General features: G+C 35.3%; 1 long non-coding RNA gene across 1 annotated transcript in view; it reads left to right on the plus strand.

Moving 5' to 3' along the window:
• LOC139360099 (uncharacterized) overlaps window positions 1–3,351 on the plus strand; it is a 52,453-nt gene extending 49,102 nt beyond the window's left edge. The window contains exons 3-4 of the long non-coding RNA XR_011617209.1: window positions 406–511; window positions 2,900–3,351. This is a non-coding gene — a long non-coding RNA (uncharacterized lncRNA). The remainder of the gene's footprint in view (window positions 1–405; window positions 512–2,899) is intronic.
• The last annotated feature ends 7,570 nt before the right edge of the window (window positions 3,352–10,921 follow it).

Consider the following 10,921-nt stretch of genomic DNA (forward strand, 5'->3'; position numbering starts at 1 on the left):
AATCAAAAGAAATATAAAATCTATATAAATATAAACTCATTCAGGTGAATAGTAATTTATATATTTAAGCCACCATAAATAACAAAAAAAAAATTTCAACTTATATTGATTTGGCACTTGTGCATTACCCTTGAGAATGCAAAGATTGATAAAACGTAATTCATGTCCTCACAAAGCTCAAGGTCTCATGGGGGAAGACATTCTAGTAAACAGATACATTGCAATGATGTATTTCATAAGGATATGTGCTATTGAAGTTGCCTCTCCCAAAATTTGATAGAATCACAGCCTGGGCAGGAAGGAATTGGGGAAAAGTTGTATCCAAACTCATAAAATAAGGTATTGCATATTGAGGATATAAAAAATACAAGCTGGCAGAAAAATTTATGATTTCGTCTCTTACAGCCTCTTCTTTATTGTCGAATAAAGTTGGTGATAACAGCTTCCCATTGAATGGAGAAGAAATAATTCACTTAGGAAATACTTTTCGTCCAATTGGGACTGAAGATTGGTAAGATCTTGACAAATGCTGTGTTGGGAAGTTTGCCAGGAGATATTTCTAACTGAGCAGCACCTTCGAGAAGTAGGACATACATGCACACCAGAATCAGGGCAAGAACACTCTTCATCTTTCCCAAAGTAGAACTCATAAAAAGAGATGATGTTGTGCTTCCAAAACCAAACCAATCTTAATGTTCCACTGATTATCTCAGGTATGACTGAGGCTATCAGACATTCTGCATAAAAATGACTGGAAACATGAAGCAAATTTAATCATCTACAGAAGGAAATTAACATTCCCAAGAGATCTTTTAAAATTATTTTTGTAATTTCAAAAATTGATTCTTCCATAAAAATAAAAAAATGGATTTTATGGAAGCTTGAAGATTTGCTCAGTATCTCAGTTTTTAATCAGACACCCTTTAAGAACTAAGAATTCCATCAACCCTTTTCCCTGCAAATTATACAACATTGTTGCTGTCATTGTCATCCAGGTTAAAATGGTGGGCCTTTTCTTTAACATGTGAATTTTACAAATATTCAATTTTTGTATTATAGGCTGTTTTTAACCTTGCATTAATTTGTAGAGTGAAACTTTCTCCACTTATTAACTAGGCTTTCGAATAAACCTATTTAAAACAAAAAAGTGATTGCCTAGAGTGAGTAATTTTTTAAAAACCTACATATCCTTCTAGAAAATAGAATAGGACAATATCCAGAATGTCTCTAATAGGAAACAGTGTCTGCCATTTAATGCCATTTTTGATAACTGCAAATTTTCTTATACAAACAAAATTTGAACTGAAATTTGCAGAGGTTCTATAAAAAACTTACTCACAGTATTTGGGCAAATAACTGCAGTCAGGTATCCAGTTACCTGTAGAGTGAATGGATAGCCTTCACCCACAAACATCTCCACTTATTAAGGACATGGATCCTCTAATGTGAGGTTTTCAAGTTTCCTTGAATCCTCTTCTACAACTAAATATACTCCTGCAAAACACTCCTGAATGCTTCTGGTCATATATTATTCTGCTCCCTCCCTCTGACGATATGTTACTGTAATAAATCATCACTATAGCGCACTGCTGCTCTGATGAGCTGTTGCTTCAGTACACCATTGAAGCTGTCACAGGGATGATGTATGAGAAAGGCATACTGATGATATTTTACGCAAAAGATGGTGCTACCCGGGGAACAAAAGGTTTAGGAGAAGATTCAACATAATTACCCGATAAAAGTCAAACCGCACACAGCATGTTAGGAAATGCATTCATGGGTATGGTAAATCACTTCCCCTTAGTGTGTGGTACTTCTGGTGCTACTGTCATAAGCCTCTTTCCCTGAGCTACAGATTGGTCTATTATAAACATTTTTTTAGTGGAAGCAAAAGCTTAAAGGGTGAAATTAAAATTCACCTAAAACTCAAATGTATAGGTTTACTCACAGAATCTGTACTGTAAACTAGTAAACTGGTACTGAAAGTTTTGTTTATGTTGTTGGAGAAGGAAATATTCCCTATTTGGAATGACCATGTGGGATTATTTCCCGGGAAAAACAAAACCTTAAAGGGTGAAATTAAAAATCACCTAAAACTCAAATGTATAGATTAACTCAGAGAATCTGTATTGTTAAGTAGTAAATTGGTGCTGAAAGTTTTGTTTATGTTTTTGGAGAAGGAAATATTCCCTATTTGGAATGACTATGTGGAATTATTTCCTGGGAAAATATTAATGCCCAGGCTAAACTCAAGAATTAATTAAGTTTTACACTCAATTACTTACCATGTAACATTTAAATGTCTGAGGAGCCACCTTTAATCATGACTGCTGGGACAAGGTGCCAAATTATTTAATTTAAAAATAGCCTCCTGATTTTCATTTTTCTTGCCTCAGTTAAAAGAACATAAAAACAGGAATATGCAGTTTCCTCAAGTTCTCAGAGAACTAAAAGCTTGACACTTTCCTTTCCTTCTTTCGTTCTTTCTTTCTTTCTTTTTCTTTTCTTTTTTTTTTTTTTTTAGACAGAATCTTGCTCTGTCACCTAAGCTGGAGTGCAGTGATGCCATCTCGTCTCACTGCAACCCCTTGCCAAGCGATTCTCCTGCCTCAGCCTCCCAAGTAGCTGGGATTACAGGAGCTCACCACCATGCCTGACTAACTTTTGTATTTCTTAATAGAGACAGAGTTTCACCATGTTGGACAGCCTGTTCTCGAACTGCTGACCTTAGGTGATCCACCCTCCTCAGCCTCCCAAGTTGCCGGGATTACAGATATGAGCCACCGCACCCGGCCAATTGATGCTTTCTATATCTAGTTCTCCGTATGTAGTCAATGCTAAATAAATATTTGTTGATTTCATGTAAACTTCATAATTATTTGTTCCTTTATGATACCAGCTTTATTCCATGATGAGAAATATCAATCAACCAAACCAAGCAAATGAAATGAGCAGAAAGTATCCTAGAAGAAGAAGGAAATTTTTCTATGCTAAGTTTTTGAGGATTTTTGTTTGTTTGTTTTAAGTTAAGCTCTTGTAAAGAAAACAGTATGGGGGAACGCTCCACATCAACCCCAGGATGAGGACCAGTACTGGTCTGTGGCCTGTTAGGAACTGGGCCACACAGTGGGAGGTGAGCAGCTGGTAAGTAAGTGGAGTTTTATCTGTATTTACAGTCGCTCCCCATCACTCGCATTACCTCCTGACCTCCGCTTCCCGTCAGATCAGAGGGGCAATAGATTGTTACAGGCGTGTGAACCCTATTGTGAACTGCGCATGTGAGGGATCTAGGTTGTTTGCTTCTTATGGTAATCTAATCCCTGATAATTGATTTGCAATGGAACTGTTTGATCTCAAAACTATCCCCCACCACCAGCCTGTCATCGGAAAAATTGTCTTCTATGAAACCAGTCCCTGGTGCAAAAAAGTTTGGGGACCTCTGCTCTACACCATCATGCAATCAATTAATTGCTATTTTGCTCATAGTTCCAATATAATTGACAATAAATTTAATGTTTGATCACATTCTGTTTTCATTTTCTATAAAAATTCATCCAGGTTGGTATAGGTAGGTTTTCAGGAAATTGTCTAACAAGCATCTGTACAGATTGCATTTGCTTGAATTGTTAGAAAATGTAGATTAGTCTCCAAAGAAGACATAAAAACTGTCTTTAAATTTTTACTTTGTTCCTTTTTCTACCTTCTGGAAAATACTTAAATTAACTTTTCTCTGGAACGTTGACAACTTATTGCTTCTTAATCTAAATCGGGTTTTGGTAACCTCAAAATCTCTTGTTTAAAAAATCTTCTCCTTTTATGCTGTATAAAGTTTACCTCAACCATCCTAACCTCCTGGGTGGTACAGCAAGGAGGTGGCCACTTGTTAGAATAAATCTCTCCTGCAACCATCTGCTTTCTGGTAGATGCCAACAAAGGCTCAGATAAATCTATCCACAACCAAGGAACCTGGAAGTAAAATACTGTCCGGGCGCAGTGGCTCATGCCTGTAATCCCATCCCTTTGGAAGGCCAAGGCAGCCCTACTAAACTATAGCTGCTTAGGATCAAGCGTATTTTCTAACATGTGCAGAACGTGCAGGTTTGTTACACAGGTACACGTGTGCCATGGTGGTTTGCTCCACCTATTGACCCATCCTCTAAGTTCCCTTCCCTCACTTCTCACCCCCCACAGGCCCTGGTGTGTGATGTTCCCTTCCCTGCATCCAGGTGTTCTTATTGTTCAACTCCCACTTATGAGTGAGAACATGCAGTGTTTGGTTTTCTGGTCCTGTTTTAGTTTGCTGAAGATGATGGCTTACAGCTTCACCCCCTGCAAAGGCCATGATCTCATTCCTTTTTATGTCTGCATAATATTCCATGGTGTATATGTAACATATTTTCTTTATCCAGTCTATCCTTGATGGGCATTTGGGTTGGTTCCATGACTTTACTATTGTAAATAGTGCTGCAGTAAACATGCATGTGCATGCATCTTTATAGTAGAATTATTTACATTCTTTTGGGTATATACTCAGTAATGGGATTGGAGGGTCAAATGGTATTTCTGGTTCTAGATGGAAAGATATTTACATGGCCAAAAAACATATGAAAAAAAAGCTCAAAATCACTGACCATTAGAGAAATGTAAATCAAAACCACACCATCTCATGCCAGTCAAAATGGTGATTATTAAAAAGTCAAGAAACAATAGATGCTGGCGAGGCTATGAAGAAATAGGAACACTTTTACACTGTTGGTGGGAATGTAAATTAGTTCAACCATTGTGGAAGACAGTATGGCGATTCCTCAAGGATATTTTCTTGCTCTTTTTAACCCTCTTCACTAGGTCCCTATCAAGAATTAAATAAATAAGTGTTAAGTGAAGACATGCAAATAAAATCATTACTGCCAAATATATGAAGCATGAATATTTGTAAATTCAACATTTACTTTTAGTATAAAATCTCTTTCTATGCATATTATAGGTATATCATAGATAATTTAGACATCATAGGTAATTACCTATCAAACTTGTTGGTGTTCAGTAAATATGAGCTTTTTTTCTCCTACAAAAAGCAAGAGTATCTACAGTGTGTGAACAGTTCAAAGAATGTAAAGCGCTGTAACCTAGAGTCATCTTCCTATGAAGATTTGGATCATTGTTCAAATATTGATCAGCATAGTGTTGTGGGAAGAACATGTGCTTTGGATTCAGACAAAGTGTTAGTAAGTGTTTCAACCACTTTTTTGAAAGTGTGAATTTGGTAAATTTCTTAACATTCTTCAGTTTCTATCTTTAAAGTAGAAATAATCAAACTTACCTATTACAGAAAGGGTTGCTGTAAATATCAGTGCAATGACCTTAGGATTGTGCTGGTTGGAAATGGTGACTCAGGAATGTTAGCTGCATCTCTAACTCAGTTACACCAGAGTTATGGATAATTAATTATCATATGATTAAGTTAATATCAATGTATTCTATTATGAGACTTTAGGTGAAGTTATTAATGTGCTTGGTGTTCTGTGAAAAATATATAATCCTTTTATATTTACATAGTGCCGCTACTAGATTATTCAGACCTCAGTGGCAATTAGAAGCTTAATACCAAGTAGAAGGGAAAACAGCAACCATTGGAGTCTATGGGAGAGGAAAGTGTTAAAATGGTTGTGGAAATTGTTAAAATGGTTATGGAAATTGTTAAAATGGTTATTAAGACTTTGTCTGAATCCAGAGAACATACTTTTTGCTTTATACTAGGGGCGTGTGTGTGTGTGTGTGTGTGCGCGTGCGCAAGTATTTGTGTAGTTATGACTCACTCTGCTTTGCAAGACTGATTCAGCCTACCAGAATCTAGATCAGAATCTAACCTAAGCATAACATTTACATAACAATAAAGTCCATCAGATATTATCAATTTATTTATTGATAATAAAAACCACCATATGATTTAAGAAGTAACCTGGTGAAAAATATTGAAAAAATATATTTTACATAACTTTTATGACATTACTTTTATGATATTATGAAGGTAAAAATCCTGTTTTCATAAAAAGAAAATCTATGATATATATCATTTGAGCACAATATGGTGTGTTTTTTAGAGAGATAGTTTGAATATTATTACTCTTGGCCTCATACATATGTGGTTCAGCAATTAAGCATAAGCAAACATTAACAAAAATAATTCAAAACAGATTGCAATCGAAAATAGAAATCATGAAGATTTAACGGGGCTACAAGAATGTTATTTACCTAAAGTGGTAGATGATTAATGTATTTTCAGAATTATGTTAAAAAAAAAAAAAAAAGAACCTCAACAGAAAAAAAAAATACTTATCATTGTAATCCCAGCTTTTACATTATGGCACTCCATCTGTTTCTTATGAAGGTAATGTAATAAAGTGTATCCTATTGTAACACCAAAGAAAGAGATGGCTTGAAATTTGTAAGTGTCATTAATGGACTTTATATAATCTCTATCCACCTATCTATCCATAAAATTTGAAAAAATATTTCTCATTCCTATATTTATTAATCAGTATTTCAGAAGTCATTCACTTTAGAGTGCGTAGTTTACTGTGGAAAAGCATAGAACCACAGTGGGGTTCAAGACTCACTCAAATGACAATTTTTTTTCAGCTTGATTTTTTTTAAGCCCACTCTAACTTCACTCATCTGGCTGATGATTCAGGTTCTGTCATTTTGCTTTTCTGATTTCAGTTTTCTTTTTTCATTAGTCTTACTGTAAATAACATGACACAATCAAATGCAGCCCAAGGTAGTAATATATCATCTCTATAACAAAACCCATAAGACAGTTTTGCCATGCAGATTTGGAGTATGATATTATGGCAATTTGTAAGCTCACCAAAAGGAATTTTGGAAAATGCAGTGTTATATTACTTTCATGGAAATCTTATACTGAGCTTTATTTTATTTTCTCATTAAATAGTAGCACCTTTAATACATTGTAACTGATGAGAATCTCAACAGATATATTGTAAATGTGTGTGCCTATGATTCAAGGCTTGGAGAAGGAATAGACTAAGGAGGATCTACTTAAGTACCACCTATGCATAACTGGCTGCTACATCTTAGAGCGGGGATAATAAACAGATGTACAGTTTCAGTTTTTTGGTACAGCATTTTTCCCTCCACATTTACCCATAAAGCCTATAAAAAGATAAAATTTTCTTCTTGAAAAAGTATTTTATAACAATTCCCATCACCTATCTTAATCATTAAGTTTTCAGATTTTGTTAGCCACTTTTAAATAACATTTTTTTAAAAAGAGTGAGTGAACAGGAAGCAACATGAAGGAGGCAGACTGAATACTGAATACTATTAAACTATCAGGGTTAGGATTTAAACCAAAAGGGAAAAAATAGGCACATGTAGAATAACAATAGTGAGGATGCACATAGCAATACTATTTGGAGGGAATCGTGATGAAATAAAGTGAATATATTGAACCAGGAATCAGAAAATTTGGCTGTAACAGACTACCACTAAATAGTATATTTGGTAAATTCATATTATCTGTCTGAGTTTCATTATATTCGCAAAAGGTTATACAGCTCATGACCTGCATTTTACTTTTCAACTCTACATTTCTACAATGTTGATATAATTTCATAAAAACAAAATAGGGGCAACCCATTTTTGTTTCAGCACACAGTTTTTTAGATATAAGAATTTGTCCAGCATTGTGTAAATTAAAAGACTCAAAACTAGTGAGTCAGCAACAACTACAATGCAATCATGACTACAGGATAACAACCTCTCAAAGGGACTATAAAATGCAGCATTTGATACTCTGCAATTTACTTACCTTCAGGGCTGTGTCTTTGAGCAAAACTGTCTAATGCTGTGACCCCACACTTTTAAATGTTCCTGGGCCAGCGTTCTCATATGATCATTGGAACAAGCAGGTGTAATTTTTCTTTTTGTTTTACAAAGGGCTTCATGTTTTGCTTCAATTTTGGAGCTCTGGCACACAACAAGCTGCACCTACTCCATCCCACACTGAATGACTCACCATGATCAAAATGAAATATAATAGAAATTACTATGCCAGTATCCAGCCCTAGTGTAGCACACATACACACACACACACACACACACACACACATATTTATCAATATTTGGCAAAGCAGGGCTCATAACTCTAGGTATGATGGACTGAATGGTGGCAGACCAACACTCTAACAAGAACATTAAGAAAAACTAAAAGAAAAACAACAACAGCAAAAACAAACAAACAAACAAAAAAACCCAACCAACCAATCAACCAAACAAACAAACAAAAAAACTATTAAAATCGAAACTTGTGAAAGAGAGAAAATCAAGATATTGGTTTTCTGAAGAGGAAAGCACCCCAGAGATGTGAGCTGACTGTCTGGAGTGGCTTTTTTTCCCTAGGGAAAATGATATGTCTTGGCACAGGGCAAGAGATTCACCATTTGAGTTTTGCAAAAACAGATGGCTGTGACCAAGGGGCAGGGGAACCAGTGCTGCTTTGTGTGATCTTGAAAGCTTGGAGAGACAAAGAATTGAAATCTGACTTGTCTCAGAGGTAGAATTATTTCTCATTGCATGGTATATGCTGAATTCTGAAACCAAGCATGGCAGAAGACTGAAACACTAAGAAAAATGTCTATGACAAGCAGAATTCAAAGCAGTCTCCCGAGATGATGAGACAAATATTAGAACAAACGTATCTCTAAGAGCAGATTCCTGATAAATTCACAAGCTCTGAGTTGAATGTCCTGCAAGAGGATGTCTGTGTTCAGGGGGAAATAGAACCAAGCCTTACCAAAATCTACTGACCTCCATCTGATTGCATTAAAGTGATCAGACAACACTGTATCTCTCTGGCAAAAGAAGTCAAACAATTGAGCAAAATAGAAAGGGTTTTAAAAAATATTTTAATTGATTTATTAATTTAAAAAGTTTTTAGGAAAGAAGTCAAACAAAGAAAGGAACCCTCTCTAAAGGAAGATAACATTGTCTGCAAATTCTACCATATTTCACCTGATGGTCTGGCACTCAATTCTCTTAGTAGCCACACCAATAACGAAGACTAAGAAAAGGGGAATATTTCCTGTTTCAATAATGATCAAGAAACAAGAGAGAAACCACACAACAGAAAAATCATAGGTAATTAGAATATTGCAGTAAACTACAAAATAACATCCAGTAAAGGACATTTAAATATTGTAAGATTGTTATGTTTACTAAAATAGATTTTATATTAAACCAGTAGATGAAAACAGTAAGGTTGTTGTTAGAAAACTGATTCTAATAACTGATAAAAAGTCAATTATGTTCTACATTTTATAAGAACATAAATTCAAGAAATAGGAAAGTTTAATAAATAAAATTAAGAAACCAATGGATAGTGTTAACATCAGAATAAACATAATAGAAGACAGGTCCATAAAAAATAGCTGAACTGAGGCAAGAAAAGAAATAAAAATAAAGAAAAGCCTCAAAGGCATGTAGGAACCAGCAGAAATATCTGACATGTATTTAGAATTGAAAGAGAAAGATTATGAACAGAAAGAATACTGCAGTATTTAATGACCAAGTATTTTCAAACTTATGAAAGACATCAATACACATATCCAAGAAGTTCTACAGATGGGGAAAGCAAAGTGACAGCACTTTTTGCTTGACTAGAGAGCTAGAATGTTGCAAATCTGCTCACATTTTCTCAGAAAACTTTGCATAGCAAGCATGCCTCTGAATTCTGAACCCTAAATATGTCAGGTTTTTAGGCCACCTTGGTTGGTGGTGATATGATTACACCACTGTCCAGGCTGCTGAGACTGAGACTTCTCTCTTGCCGACCAACAAGACACCACCTATATTAGACTGAAAGCTTTGGACAGTAGATGGTAGAGGCACTCACGAAATTCTGACCTAGTGGCAAATGGCAAAGGAGTTCTAGCTTTCTGAGAGAGTAGTACGAACTTATATTGGAGGCATTGCCAAATAATTGTCAATTTGTCTTGGTTCTTAGGTGACAGTGTGAGAGCAAAGAAGGCAGTGGCAATGCCAAAGATAGCATACCAAATGCCACTATTTTATGTAATGGACTCAGTTGCAGTCACAGTGTCCAGAAGAGATGGAACAATAAGAATAACAACTAAATTCAGTTGCTAATCGTGGCCTGTAAGCCCCCAGTTACGTTAGCATTTTTCACTTATACTGAGCTGTTTATTTGAAATATTGCATCTCTTACAAATTCTGTAAACTTTAACTACTTAAGGCAGTGATTTCCTTCTTTCTTCCTGGAATGCTCTATTGTTGCTTTTGGACCACCCCAACGGGATGGGGAAACTGATTGAGGAATAATTCAGGTGTCAGACTATCATTTCTCTACATGTTTGTTTTCCTGATCAGAATCCACTATGTACTTTATGAGCATTTGCAATACAAGCAAGTAAAACATCAACAGTACTTATATATTCACCAGTGGAAACCAGAATAATATATTATTTGGATCCAAACTGTCCCTCCCTCGAAGATGAAAGTATAAACTAGTATTTTGCACAAATCTAAAATATGTGTGAATTAAAACAATGTCGGTGTTAAGTGATCTTACCATAAAAAAAAAACTATGTTAGGTGATGGATATGTTAATTCACTTGATTACAGTGATCATTTCAATATGTATCAAAATGTCACATTGTACACTGTAGATATATATAACTTTTTTCATTTATTTTTCATTTTCATTTTTGATAGAGACAGAGTCTCTCCCTATGTTGTCAGGGGTGGTCTCGAACTTCTGGGCTCAAGTGATCCTTCCACCATGGCCTCCCAAAGTACTAGAATTACAGGTATGAGCCACTGTGTTCAGCCCAATATATATACATTTTATTTGTCAACAACACCTCAATAAAGTTGGTGTAAA

The sequence above is a fragment of the Macaca nemestrina genome, chromosome 19 (assembly GCF_043159975.1).
Source record: "Macaca nemestrina isolate mMacNem1 chromosome 19, mMacNem.hap1, whole genome shotgun sequence".
Lineage (NCBI taxonomy): Eukaryota > Metazoa > Chordata > Mammalia > Primates > Cercopithecidae > Macaca > Macaca nemestrina.